The following is a 15,130-nucleotide window of genomic DNA, read 5'->3' as shown; positions in this document are numbered from 1 at the left end:
AGTGCCTACATCCCAGCGCTGATCTACTAGGATTCTCAACATGCAGTAATGAAAGCATTTGGCAAAGTGCTCCAAATTAATTATACCTACAAGTTTAGCCTCTGCCTGAAGCTGGCATTCAAACTGTTTCTGTAAGGATTACAAGCAAAGATACTTCTAAGGAACAATAGGGGTAGTGATAGGAAATTGGACTTCTGCTCCTTTCTCTCGGTCTCCTGCTCGCTGAGGGACTTTATTGCAGCTGCTTGAGAAAGGGCCTGAAGCAATGATGTCACCTGCAGCAACGTCCCCTGCGCTGCTGAGCCTCTGCAACCAGCCGTGAGCTGGTCTGTGTGCTCCTCTACTACTAAGGAAGCAGAAGTTTCTCAGCAAACTGATCCCAAGGCTTTTAAAACATGAATGTGAGCATGAACCTAAAAAAAACCTCCAAACCATCTGCTGTATTCATCACCTTACACCACTAGTTAGACATTAATTTACTTCTATTTGTGTCCTTTCTGTATTTGCAACATCCTTGATTTCTCATTGCCGTCACAAATATTTCATCACAATCCTCTGGGACAATTGTACTTCTAGTTTACCAAAAACACAGGTGTCAGAACTACCCAACCTCACAGCCCTTGGCAAAACAGTCCCAGGTCTCTGCAAACACATTCCAGTCCAACACACTAAGGTGCGGCAAGACTATCACCTTTTACCCAATTAGTAAACACAATTGATTTGTGTGGCAAAGAGAAAAGACTCTTTCTTCCATTATGCCAACTAATAAACTTCTCATAAATGGGTCTCTCAGAAAGGAGCAGTTCTACCCCACTTACACCATTATCTTTAATAGAAACCTCTCCATAATCAACCCAAGTTCAATCTAAGCAAGCTTTTCAAAACCTTTTATTTTTCAAAATGCAGATTATGCTTATGGAGTGGAAAATACTCCTGTTTTCCAAGATTGTATCAATACCATTAATAAAAATAAGCTGACCCAAGATTAAGTGACACAGAGCAGCCGACCCACAACCTCCCTCCAGAGCAGAATGGCTGTACATTACGTTGCAGCTGCCCTTAGGTCTGAATATTATATGCTCTATTTTTTCCATTCTCCTGGCAGTGGTACATTATTATAGCAGTAGAAGTTTTACCCTGTTGTTTGTGCCATGCCATGTTTCCTCAAGTCTGTTAAGGTTAACACCCATTTTCCTTTCCTAGTTGACCTCAAAGGAAATCTCAGCAAAATCGTGACATTTTAGTGCCTCTCTCAGACCCAGCGTGCATCCTGGCCGACCACGCAAGCAGGACATGTAGAAGCCATTGCCAAATTGCTAGCTTCCCTCTCAACACCACATGAAAATGAGAGAGAGGGAAAACCATTGCTTCTGTCAGGGCTGGAGAGTCTGAAAAGCAGCGTGATCAGCACCTGAGATCCTCAGTGATTGCTTCGAGAGCTGTTCTCTCCTACCAAGGATTGGAGTGTTTGGAAGAGAAACTCCATCTTCTTCCATGAAAGGGGGCTCAGTCCTATGTTTGATGGAAAACACAATGAAGATAGAAAATGGGAACTGAAGATTTTGTTCTGAATGCCTGGAGCACTCTCTAACACCGGCTAATTTCCTGACGTTTCTGTGGCATTCAGCAATGCAGAATCTCCCATTACTAAGTGTCATCTTAATACCTGTGATTGTTTTGAAGTCCATCCTGTAAAAGCAAAACCATCCCACCTATTATCTGTAGTTTGCGCAGCGATCAGGTCAGGTAACTACTGGCTCCCTTAAAAATTAGTGTTTTAAGTGCCTGACAGAGGTGAAACGTGTCTTCAAGGCTCCTCACTGATCCAAAGCCAAATATTCCAGTAAATGGCAATAATCAAAATCCATTAAGTGGATGGGCCAGTTGTGCTTGTTTTCCCTAGCTTTTGACTGTTATGTTTTTCATTAGTAAGAAGGCAGATATGTTCCTCATAACTTCATTAGCATTTATGAGAAAGCTATCTATCTGCTATAGTGAGGCCATCAGAGTTTCCACAAAATATATATAAAGACCAAAACAAGCAACCTCATTGAGACCAGGTTTGTAAATTTGCTTATCTTCTAACTTCTGGTCACCATGACACAGGGCAGATGGCTAGATTTCTTTCAGTCTGATTTGATTACTACTTGTTTTTGTCTCTTCTGCAAGAGAGTACATGAGACTCCACACTGAGTTAGCTGGGAAGGACCTCATCCTAGCAGTCTCACCAAGGTAATCTTGTTACTCCACGATCCAGTGCCCTCTCCAGCGGTCCTAGTAGTAAAGAAGCATCAAAAGCCAGTGTAGACAGTTGAAATTCAGTTAAACTAAGCACTTGAACTAGGTAGTCTGAATTTTATCTATTAAAAATAGAAATCTCATAGCAACAAGCACAGTAGAAATACCAACATGGATAAGCAGCTTCAGTTAGGGGTGGAAAACTGTTAGCAGTTCAGATCCAGCACAGGGATTTAGCATTTAATCCTCAGGCTTGCAACATACCTCACTAGGACTTCAGGCAAACCAAATTATTTCTTCCTGTTTTCTATTTCTGCCTCTATTACTCCGTGTTTATCATTTAGAAAGCTCCCCAAACCTCTCTCAGCTTTGGTCTGCCTAGTGCAATACATGCAGGGACTCAGTTTCTGCCTTCGGCAGTTGTTGTTGAGCTGGAGCAGAACTGAAGGAAACAGGAGCATTTTGGCTGCCAAGACACAGTGCTACTTCTTATAACAAACACCAGGAGCTGCAGGGGAAATCCTTTGATTCATTCTCTAAACTATGAAAGCTGCTTGGCACAGATGTGTCATGCTACTGAGTGGGGAGGCCAGGGCAGTGCCTGAGAGCCTGGCTCCAGGTCTGTGAATGCCCCGGGATGAGGAGAGATCCCCACCTTCCCAAAGCTCTCGCTTTGTCAGAGGGAGGGAGGATATCCAAGTGCTTTTGTGTTAAAGAAACCAAGGATGCTTGAGTCTTCCCATGTGACAGCTGCTGAGCAGTGAGAACAGTAAAAGTGAGAAAACTTGTGAGCCAAGATAAAGACAGTTTAATAGGGAAAGCAAAGCTGTGCACACAAGCAAAGCAAAATAAGGAATTCACTCACTAGTTCCCATCAGCTGGCAGGTGTTCAGCCATCTCTAGGAAAGCAGGGCTCCATCATGTGTAATGGTTACTTGGGAAGACAAACACCATAACCACAAATGTCCACCCTTCCTCCTCCTTTCCCCGATCTCTTATTGCTGAGCAGGATGTCATCTGGTATGGAATATCCCTTTGGTCAGTTGGGGTCAGCTGTCCTGGCTGTGTCCCCTCCCAATCTCTTGTGTACCCCCAGCCTAATTGCTGGGGGTGTGGTATGAAACAGAGAAGGCCTTGACACTGTTCAGCAAGAACTAAAATATCCCTGTGTTATCAATCAACCTTGTTTTGGCCACAAATCCAAAACACACCACCACACCAGCTGCTGTGAAGAAAATTAACCCCATCCCAGCCAAAAGCAGTCCAGACCTGCTAGAAACTCTTCCAGGGACACACACCAAGCAACACAGCTCGAAGCATGGTTGCGGACCCAGGACAGACAGCTCACCTTTCCTACCTACACCCTTTCTGCAAGACTAGCTAGCCCAGCATCTTGCTACAACAGTACTTTTAATGGTCCTAGTCACCAAACAGACATGTCTTTGGCACCAGTATCTCTGAAATGCATTTTGCTTTGTATCTATAAATTCAGAACTAGCAGGACTATATGTGCACTTGCAGAACAAGTAGCACCAAGGGACTGAAAGAAGGGACTCTCTGCGCACAAGCTTTTATACTTTTCCCTATTCTGCTAGTCAGTCTAGTAAAGACTCAGCCACAAACCTTGCCCATGGTGTAAAGGTAAGTCATGTCACCCAGGACTTCCTGAAGAGTTTTTTTATGAAGAAGTCTGCTGTGTGACACTGCACACGGAGAGGTGCAGATTGAGGGTTCTGTAAAGTTTCAGGACTCGGTTACTGCCGTATTAGCAGTTTTATAGGAAAGCCTGAAATCCTCAGAACACACATCTAATGCACACCTGGACTCAAACACCTTCAAGACCTGGCATACATGACCACGCAAACTCCTTGCAAACCTTTTTCCCCTCTCATTTTTGGTCCCTAGGTGAGAAGCTGCCTCCAGGCTTGTCAGCACTTCCCCCCCCTTCAAGGGAAATTTTAAACCAGTGCAAGTGGCAGCTGGAATTGCCTCTCTAAATGCACAGGTAAATAAACTGTCCTTGGGATCCGCACCCCTGCAAGCCAGGCTGTTAACAAGCTTTTAGGTGGGGCGGCAGCTTTTTCCATTGCAGCACTTTGTGTGCGCCAGTTATTTTGGAGTGGTTTAGCACACTGAAACCCATTGGGCTCCTGAAGCCCGTTTGTCCCCTCCAGGCCTCAGACGTGGCACTCAGAAATGCCTGTAGGGTGGCTCCCGCCATCCTGGGCTTGCAGAGCTCCTGCGCAGAGGGTGGGAAATGATCAGGACTTTCCTTTGTGTCTTTTTTTTAAAGACACCTGCAAAAGCTTCAAGGTATTTTCTGCTCAAGTACTTGGTGCCTACTTAGAGAATGTTATCCTTGATCAAATTTGGAAAAGTTATGGTGATATTTTAGCACGTATCCCAAATTTATTTCTATTTAGCTTGCTTAGGATGCCCTGGCAGAGACAACCACAGCCTCCAGCACCTAAAATGTTTGCCGTTGACAAGTCTTTGCCACAGGACAGTCTTTTTCCTTGAACTTAAACCCATAAGCTTCCTTATTCCTTTACTTTTTGAAGATACAAGGATTTTGAAGAAAAAGAAGAAAGACCATTTCACCCCGAAACACGGATTTCCTCCAATGCCCCCGGAGCTCCTCCCTTTATCACCTGCCCCACCCTGGGTGTGGCGGCGGGGCCAGGGGTGGTACCCGTCCTCCTGTGTGTTACAGGGCCTGGTTTGGGGTTATTCCTCCGGGATTAACACTCCTTAACCTCTGGACCTCTCCCTACAGACTGTAGTTAGGACTTACACCTCCCTAGAGAAACATACACATCACTTAGGTCTTCCCCCCTCCAACGGTGAAGGCAGCTCGGGTATCCGCTCGGCAAGTGTACGGCTCAAGCCAGCTCTGCTGTGTATCCTCCAAGCGAAACAAAACACAGTCTCCCCTTGGCAGGTGTTCTAATTGCATGAGTGTGCCTAGGCTAGAAATAGCCTTAGCATGGTTGTTTTTCTCTTTATTCTTTTCAGAGAGAGGAATCTGTGACAAATGTCCTTGCATCAGCAGGGTTTTTGAAAGGGAAGTAGGTGAAACGCAGCTCATCCTTTACTCGCCACCATCTCTGCCCTAAATCACAAACAACTCTCACCAACAGGCTGGCTGAAGAACACACAGAAAGACAGAAATCATAGAATCACAGAATCATAAACCAGTTTGGGGTGGAAGGGACCTTCAAAGGTCATCTAGTCCAACCCCCTGCAATGAGCAGGGACATCTTCAACCAGATCATGTTGCTCAGAGCCCCGTCCAACCTGACCCTGAATGTTTCCAGGGATGAGGCACCTACCACCTCTCTGGGCAACCTGTGCCAGTGGTTCACCACCCTCACTGTAAAAAATTTCTTCCCTATATCTCGTCTAAATCTACCCTCTTTTAGTTTAAAACCATTACCCCTTGTCCTATTGCAACAGGCCCTGCTAAAAAGTCTGTCCCCATCTTTCTTATAAGCCCCTTTAAGGACTGAAAGTCTGCAATAAGGTCTCCCCAGAGCCTTCTCTTCTCCAGGCTGAACAACCCTGATTCTCTCAGCCTCTCTCAGGAGAAGCCCCTGGCGTGTTTGTGCACAGGTCTGGGAGACCGGTTCCCAGAAGGGAACACATATCGAAGCCCTTTTTATCTGTCTATAAGCTCCCTGCCAGGTTCCTCTCCATTTTGAAGGTTGTCACAGTCTTCCTCTTTCCAGATAGCAGAGATGTAGCCTGAAATTTTTAATAATTCCATATGCAGTAAGTTCTCACTATTTTCTCATTATTTCTTAGATTTGTATTTCTCAGTTTCCTAAGAAAAAGTGAGAGCAAAGCAAAATCCAACAAAGATCTTGAGTGTAGGAACCCGCACCAGACTGGACTCCAAACTCTGATTTGGTGCCCAAAGTTGCTATTTAAGGAATAGGGGCAGTTAGGTGTCTCACGAGGCACCAGAGCAATCAGTGCTCGAGGCAGAGAGCCCATCTTATGGCGCTAAGCCAAGTCACAAAACAGGAATGTGCAAGGGGAAATATCAGGCCTTTCTGGGATGTCAGCACCTTGTGCTAGGTGTAAAGGTGGCTCCTACACTTGGTATCCTGAGCCCTGAAACACCTTCTGAAAATAGGTATTCAAAGCAAGAAGGGCTCAGTCTTCTCTTAAGAAGGATCACTAGGTGGTAATGGTATCAACAGTATATTTGAAAGCTTGGATCACTCACCCAGGAAGTGAGTCGCATAATTTAACCTCTTCCTCTGCCCAAGGACGGATACAAATCTGTACCAATTTAAACACTGCACACCATTTTCAAGGAGGAAAAGTTTACACCTCTCTTGAAGAATATAAGAGGAAGCAACTGTGTCATTTCTTGTTAGCAATGGGAAGTCATCTACTCTTGTCTCTGCTCTCAGTACTGGTTATCTATTTTATTCATTCATGTAAATGCTACCTACAATGGAAAGAATGGTGACTCCTCTGGATGTCCTGTAGAAGAACACAGCAGTCGGCACACAATTTGTGGGGAGACCAGACTTGTCAGTGTGTATGAGATATTCTCAGAATAGACAAATTGATAAAGCTGTTAGGGAGATTTGGGGGGGGGTGGGGGGGTGGGGGGTGTAGATTTCTGGATCCCAGTCAGGCTCAGACATAATTGAAGTATATCTCCTGCCAAGACTCAGATGTTGCCAAATCTGAACCCATTTATCTTTTTCACCACTTAAATACTCCAGTTCCACACATCCCATATTTCCAGCCATTGAAGAAATATTTTCAACAAATTATTTTTTTCTTTCAACAAACTAATAGGAACCACAGAAGACAGAGACATTCCACAGCAAAAGTTGTCTCAAAGAAGAGCAGGACTCATAGCAACCATGTAAGAAAAAAAAACCCACCATACTATTACAGTTTGAGAGAGCAGAAGGACTTGAACAACCAGGCATAAACTCAGGGATAATCCCAGGATGGTAGCAAGCCTTTGCTTCAGCTGTTACCAGTGAAGATGATGTAGAACATGATGAGTAGGGGGACATAGCCAAAATCATCCAGGGGGATGGATATGCTAAACTGTAAATTGCTATCCATGATTTGGAAATGGAGCATGTAATCACAGAGAGAAAAAATAGGCTAGAAATAAGAACAAAGTTTCTCATTATTGGAGGGTTAAAGCTCTGGAAAGGCCTTTCAATAGCAGCAAAGGGCCCAAACCTGACCATTTTTAAGAGTTTCATAAATTAGTGAAGGGGATTATATTAAAGACTGGACCAAAATGACCCTAGATATCCTTAGCAGTTATAGGTTCATATTTATAAACCAGGGAACAGAGACACAACGAAGTCACTGAGAGGCTAATCACAATCACCCTTCTGTGGGATCAAAAATACTGCTAGAATAGAATAAAATTTCAGCCAGATCAAATAATAGTGCAGACAAAGCCAAATTTTGCTTCCAGTTCTTCAGTTTTTACATTACATATGGGTGAAGTTCCCATTCTTGGCTGTGGTCTATAATGAATATGTTTCAAGCAAATTCTGGACCATCTCCTTGTTTCCTGCATGGTCACATGCAGGCACGAGTCCTCAAAATGAGTGGGAACATTTTGTTACCATCATACTCAAAAATAAGTGCTGACAGCAACCCTCCACGCCTTGCCACTCTTAAAATGAGGAGACCATAGTACGAGAGCATGAGGCTGTGAAGCCAGGGAAGCAGTAATGCCTCGCATGCAGTGACGGGAAGGATGCGTCTTCTACAACAAGCGCTTCCCCCTTCTGCTACAGCAATGCCACAAAAGTGTATTTGAGGCCTGGAAACAGTGTTCACCTTGCACTAGCACTTGGGCATGTAACCACAGTACAGTCCTCTTAGTTTCTGTGCCAGAGCATCAGAAAAAGCAAATTATGCTGCTTGCATCTTTTTCCTTGTGGAGCTGCTAGAAAATGGGGGCTCTGTTCCTGGAAGGACAACTGCCCTGGAAGATAAAACCGATACTGCCCAGGCTCCCTGGAACGCTTTCAGATCACTGTAAACAACCTGATCTTCCTTTGAATCAATGGCTTAAGATTCACAGATTTTCAGAAGGTATGAACACCATAGGTAGAATGAGGATATGGACCTGGTAGCAATTCTGCACAGATAATACCAGTAATTTCTGGTTTGCTTTGGGTTCACTTACTTTTTGGAATTTATTTAAATTAAAGCAATCCCTTTTTCAGAGAAACCCAAATAACTGACATCTGTCAACTTCTCGATTGGTTTTCTCTTTGAAGATAAATAGCATGCTCTTATGTTCATACACAAACTCTTCAGCAACATAACTTCAGCCCATCAGAAACACTGACAGACTCTGAAAAACAACCAAAGGGGCAGGAGGCCAGCTTTAATCATAATACACTGTGCAACAGAGAGATAATGGGGAGAATAATTCTACATAGGAAGTCAAAAGTACTGTATTCCTTACAATTACCCATCTTCAAAGGAAAGAAAGGCTTTGGTGGTATAAAAAAATAATAGTGGTGCTGTAGTTATGCCGTATTTGCTGCATCCTGTGTGAATTAGTTTCATTCAAGTATGAACTATGTTGGTGGCTTTCTAATTTACATTATGCCTCTGAACAGTTTTCTATAGCGCCTTTTGAGAAGAACTTGGGTTTTTAGACAAATTGAATATTGTTCTCTCTCTCATGTAGATCATCCGGATCCAGTCAATGACTCAGTTTTTTATAGCCCTTTTAAAATTTCTTTTTATTTTTAGAATGCAGAACTTTTTCTGATTTGTTGGAGCCTATTCTTTTGCAGAGACACATTGTTCAAGAAATCACAAGTGGCTTCACATAAACACTCAGGAAGGATCATAGACTGGAAAAGCTGCAGAGGTCGTAGGAAAATCTGAGGCTGAAGCACAACACTATAATGCAATGCAATGTATTGCAGCAAATATCAGATTAAGTGGAAGAGCTGCTTGCTGTTCAACATATTTCAAGCCTTTGCCATGCTTGTTACTTTGGGAAGGGATGAGGGAGCCAGGCGCTGCATTTGCTGCACAACACAGAAGTGACAGCATGATCCAAAGAAAAGAATTTGCTCTGCTCAGCCGTGACGGGGCAATGCTGCTGCTTTCCCGGGCACAGGGCAACCGTCTGCTGCCTCTCACAAAATGCAAGTCCTCCCGTGAGAGCTCCAGCTCCAAACTTCAAATCCCCAAACCCTCTGGCTCTAAGGACAGGGAAGTAATAGGCTGAAGCCTGACCCCACTGAGGGTTTTTTTCCTCTCTCATGGACAGCCCCAAACTGAGGGCTATATAGGGAGTCTCTGGGGAAGACAAACTTGGTTTTCCCTACGCTTTTGCAACTTTCTGACGATCACTACCCCATCATTCTCTATCTACAGCATATGGTGTTCGCTTCCATTTTCACTTGCTTCTGGAGGCTACGTTGTTCCCCGCTGTAGAAGCAGTTGTCTCTGACAAGGACAGCAGGTACACCATCACAGATGTCTGGGTAGCTACTTCTATAGGTCCCATAGCATGCTCTCTGTTATCAGGAATAGTAGATAGCCTCATTTAAAAAAAAGAAAAAGAAAAAAAAGACAGACAAAATAAAACATTACAGAGGCACAGAAAGCCTCCTCACCAGGGCTTTTGGGGCCAGACGTGTGTGTGTTAGTTGGGCAGCTCAGGAGCAGTGCAGCTCTGTTCACATGCTGCTACACCCATGTAAATCAGTCCAAGTAATCCCATGCTGTAACACAGAGTGACCGCAGATGTCTCTGCACCTGAGGCAATCCATACCTTAGATAATCTTCCCAGGAAGAATAAGGAGCTATTGAGAGTAACTCATATGCTAATCACCAGAGTGGACCAAGCCAGGAGCATCACAACCCATTTTACAGAGGAGGAACAAGAACTTCAAAGCCCTGCAGAAGGCTTGGGGAACAGCAGTGCCTGGTTTCAAGGCTCCCTTTGCCTCCCCTGGTGGAGTCCTCTGCCCCCCGAGAAGGGATGCAGGCCTGCGAGTGGCTCAGGGAAGGCACGGGTGCCAACCCGTGTCAGACATCACACTGCCAACCCGGACCTGCTAACATAGGGAATGCTACACAAGGCAGTGCCTCTGGAGATGACTGTTGGCAAGGTGTTTTGGTTCTTTTGTTTGCTCGGTGCCCGTGGTGATCTATCTAAAGATTGAAGTTTGCCATTTGGTAATTATTGCATAGCTAATGAGGACTAACATCCTGTAACTGCTCTTTCTTTGTTATGTTATCACAGAAATACCATCTTCAAAATGTAGTTACTAGAGAGCCTCCAAAACATGAGATTCATAGTACAGAAGTATAGCATAGACTAATACTTACTAGTGAAATGCATTAAACATCTTTTATCACAGTATGAAATTCAGCAGGATTTTTTTCAAATCACCACTCATTATTGGTCTCTCTGGTCTCATTGCAGTCTTCTGTGAAACTCCCATTAACTAAACAAGAAGCACATAAGAAAAGTTATTTACCACTCACACTCCATTTATCTTCTAAAGTAAGTGATTCTCATACATGCCCAAGTCTATGTGAGCAGTAACCCAACAGGCAGGAGTATTTCTCTGAAGCAAGAAACTGTTAAAAAACCCCACACTTTACTCTGTCTCACTTGGTGTCACATCCCAATTTCTTAGGACGATGACTCAGGTTTGCTGATTCCCAGGCCAGAATTAAGGTGAAACAACACCAGTGATCCTTTAACTCACAAAACTCAATTTTTATTTGCTCACAACAAGAATTGGCATGCTCACCACCAAAATTGGTATGCTCAACAACAAAACTAGCATGGAACTATGTCAGTAAACAATGTAGTATGTGCTAACCATGCATCACCAAACATATACTACAGGCCTTGCTTATATGGGAATTAGTTCAGGGAAGACAATAAGGAGAGCCCTCCCGCTGGGTCAGGAGGTTCCGAGCAGACCCCCTTGCTTTCTGGGCTCCTTCTCAGAGAGGATCCGGGGGGCGGCTGGATCTGCTCCCCGTCCCAGACTTGGTCAGCAGTTTACGTCTAAAGGGACGAGGTGTAGGGATTAAGGAAAAGGGAAAAGAGAGAGAGAGAATCAAGAGAGAAGGTGGGGCGGGGGGGAGAGAGAGGAGAAAGATCTCACCAGTCCTGGGTCCACCTTTGCTCCAGTCAGCTGATGGGTCCAGTTCTAAGGGGCTTATGCATATGGGGCTTCAGTTTGTGTCCTTTTATCACCCTTGCCCCTCCTTCAGGCAGGCACTCAAACTCATTAGGCTAATTAGGTAGCCTTTGGGCCATGGGCCTGGGGGTCGTTTGGGGAATAATTTCCCCTTCCCTGCAGACGTGATCTTTGGCCATGCATGGTGAGCTGCCCAGCTCAGCACACCAGAACAGGGAGCTGTGCACCTTCCTGCACGCCCTCCCCCTCCTGTTGGGCTGCTTCTCACCTGGGGTTCCTTGCTAGGCAGAATTCGTCATTCTGCAGAGTTAGTCCTTAAGCAGAACTCGCCCCACCACAATGTTTGAGGCATTAACAACTCCTTCAGTCTCTCACACTTGGGTTTACAGTCAGAGGCAGATTTTTTTTCTTCTACCGAAGAGTGAAAGGTGTTGTCAGAGGTAGCAGCAACATTTTCCGTCTGCATTATATAAGCTCAGCTCACTGCTACAGAACACCAGACAGTATGATCCCAAATGACAGCTCGGCTGAGCCTTTCACTGTGAACAATACACCGTGGGCTCAGAGGACTTTTCTGTAAAGAGGAAAAGAGCCTCTGGGCAGCTGCTCTACAGGAGGACTTGCTGCACCTTCTTTATCTCACTTCTACACCTTTGAGCTTTCTTCATTACTTCATCTTCCTCTCTTCATATACAAGCTATTATGAATTGTTAAGGAATATTGCATAATGTATTTTACTAATAAGAGATTACCCACTGATGGAAACCCATATTAGATGAGGCAATACTATCTGTCTGCCCTGACAGGTTTGTGAACTGTGAGCAATTTTATTATGCTCTTGATGCAGTTTTATCTTCCAGTAGCACACACAATTGCAAAGGATCACTCAACATTTCATTTTGATTGCAAAGTCTTTGGGCAGAGACCATCCCTTGTATAAGCAGAGCCTAACACAATAGGGACCTGATTTTGTCTGTGTCCTCCAGACACTTCTGGGGTGCAAATTCTAAATATTATCAGTCCACAAGATTGAATTATTCCTGAGTCCTTCCACTGCATGAAGTTGGTATAATCCACTTGATGTTGTGTCACTTACTTTACAAAATTAAACCTGTGTGCATTTACTGCAAAAGCACAAGGAAAAAATGAAAGCTACATGCCCAAAGAGAAACACACACACACATATGTCCAGGTGTTTACAGAAATACTGCTCAGCTGCTGCCTGTCTCTGAAGTCCATAGTCATTGAATCTGAATCTCCTGCCACTGGCCAAACACAAAGCCACTTCAGTCAGACCACCAACCACCTACAGCACTTCAGTCCTACTACCAGTTTCCACCTCTATATCCAATCACTGCTAGTAAGACCCAGACCAGGTCCCCCCATCACCTCACTCTTTAGTGAGCACTGTAGTAGCATATTTATTTTGGGCAGACACAGAGAGGTGAGGAGCTGAACCAGCTGAGATCCTTGGCTCCAGAACAAAGAGTCCCAGTGGGAACAGGTACCTACTCAGCTACTGAAACACCCTACAATTCTGCACCAAAGGAGCATGGCTGGCACTTTCTTGGGTGGGCTTTGGTCTCCTTGCCGCAGCAGTTAGAAAATTACCATGGTGACTGTGACTGTCTCAGCTCGCTCCAAGGCACAGGAGACAACTGTTGAGCTCAGAGCTGGCTGGCACAGCCAGAGGGTGCAGGGTTCAGCTCCTGAGATCAAACCTTAGGTGTAACACATGGCTGCACCCATCCTGCTTTTTTGCAGCCCTGTTGACCACACAGAGTTCAGGAAAGCCTGCACCTTGTCTGCTCAGTATATATATATATATATATGTGTGTGTGTTTATATATATATATATGTGTGTTTTTATATATATATATATATATATATACACACACCTTTGGCCCCTGGGAGGGGCTGGTCACCTTGATGTAGGGATAGAGAGCTCCACAGGGGGAAGAGCAATTAAAATCAGGTTTTGCGATCCGTGGCCACATGTCTTTGTACCACTGTTTGTTTTGTGCCTTTGGAAAGTTCAGCCTTGCATGTGTTCAGCTTTTAGTGCTTTAACCGATCTTCCAGCCATGTGAATCAAATTGTCATTGAATTCAGTCATTTCAAATCAGATCAAGTGTTAGTCTTCAAATTAAAATGTTAAATATAAAAATCAATGGAAGCATTTTACTATTGCACTCCTGGGATTATTTTAGAGATGCAGTTACAGATTTCAGTCAGCCGTGGTTGACTGCAGAGCCCAGGAATATCTTTCAATCTAGAGCCATGCCTCCACTTACCTTCTGCATGCACACACACACACACACACACACACGGCCGTTGCTCGTCTGGATGACATACTCCTGGGCTGAGCACACACAGCATAAATTTGATGCCTGAACATTCATCTGCAGCCCATGGCACATACATACACGTTTTCTGCTACTTGGTCAGCAGACAGGCCTCACTAGCTGGGAAATTTCTGAGAACGCAGTACTTGTAAGGTTGGTACTGGCCTATGTGTGTCTTACTGGAGACCAAACTACCCTTGAGTCAACAAGTGTAGGCTCATCACTAGGGAAAACCAGAGCAGAATGACAATGAGGGAAGTTTTGATTTAGTACAGCCTTAAGCCTGGTTAGATCAAGGTTCTTCTCTGTTGACTAGGTCTTCACAAGTCTGGGCATCAGGACTTACAGAGTATTGGAGGCATCTGGCTCTGGGCTGTACTGTCGTTAAAAGCTCATGTATATAAAATTTGCTATAGGATTTTGCTGTTTTAAAACTGTCCTCTGCTGCCACACATAAGATCCAGCTACGTCCATCGTATAGGTCATGATTTTGAGCAACTTTTGAGTATTCTCTGTGTCACAAAGTACCCTGAAGCCCTAGCACATTTCTTCCATCCTGCAATGCAAAGTGCTGGTGCCTGCAAAGGTTGTGGGAGCAGAAAACAAATGGTGGATACATGTCATGGTTTAAGCCCAGCCGACAATTAAGCACCACGTAGCTGCTCTCTCACTTTCCCCTGCCCAGTGGGATGGGGGAGACAATTGGGGAAAAGAAAGCAAAACTTCTGAGTTGAGATGAAGACAGTTTAATAGAGAGGAAGGGGAAATAATGGGAAAATAGTAATAATAGGATACACAAAACAATACAATTGTGATACGCAATACAATTGCTCAGCACCCAGCCATTCCCTGAGCCATGGTGTCCCCTGGCCAGCTCCCCCCAGTTTATATACTGGGCATGAGATGATATGGCATGGAATACCCCTCTGGCTCGTTCGGGTCAGCTGTCCTGCCTGTGTCCCCTCCCAGCTTCTTGTGCACTCCCAGCCTCCGCTGGCAGGGCAGCAGGAGAAGCTGAAAAGTCCTTGATTAAGTATAAACACTCCTTAGCAACAACTGCAACATCAGTGTGCTCTCAACATTATTCTCATCCTAAATCCAAAACACAGCACTTTATCAGCTACTAAGAAGAAAACTAACTTTATTCTAGCCGAAACCAGGACAACACAACAAACGGGAAGCATACAAGACCATTACCTCCTACAGCTGCACGCCACTGCTCAGTGTTGCACAACAAGTCACCAGCCCGATTCCAATTAAGTGTTTTGTAGACATGATGGGTGGAAGTAGTAAAATGGAGGTTTTGATGACTATCTATTGACACAGCTGCATGTTGTGCTTGTAAACTGGGGATTG

The sequence above is a fragment of the Buteo buteo genome, chromosome 9, assembly GCF_964188355.1.
Source record: "Buteo buteo chromosome 9, bButBut1.hap1.1, whole genome shotgun sequence".
Taxonomy (NCBI): Eukaryota; Metazoa; Chordata; class Aves; order Accipitriformes; family Accipitridae; genus Buteo; species Buteo buteo.
The sequence above is the reverse complement of the archived record's forward strand: the minus strand, read 5'-3'. Positions refer to the sequence as shown.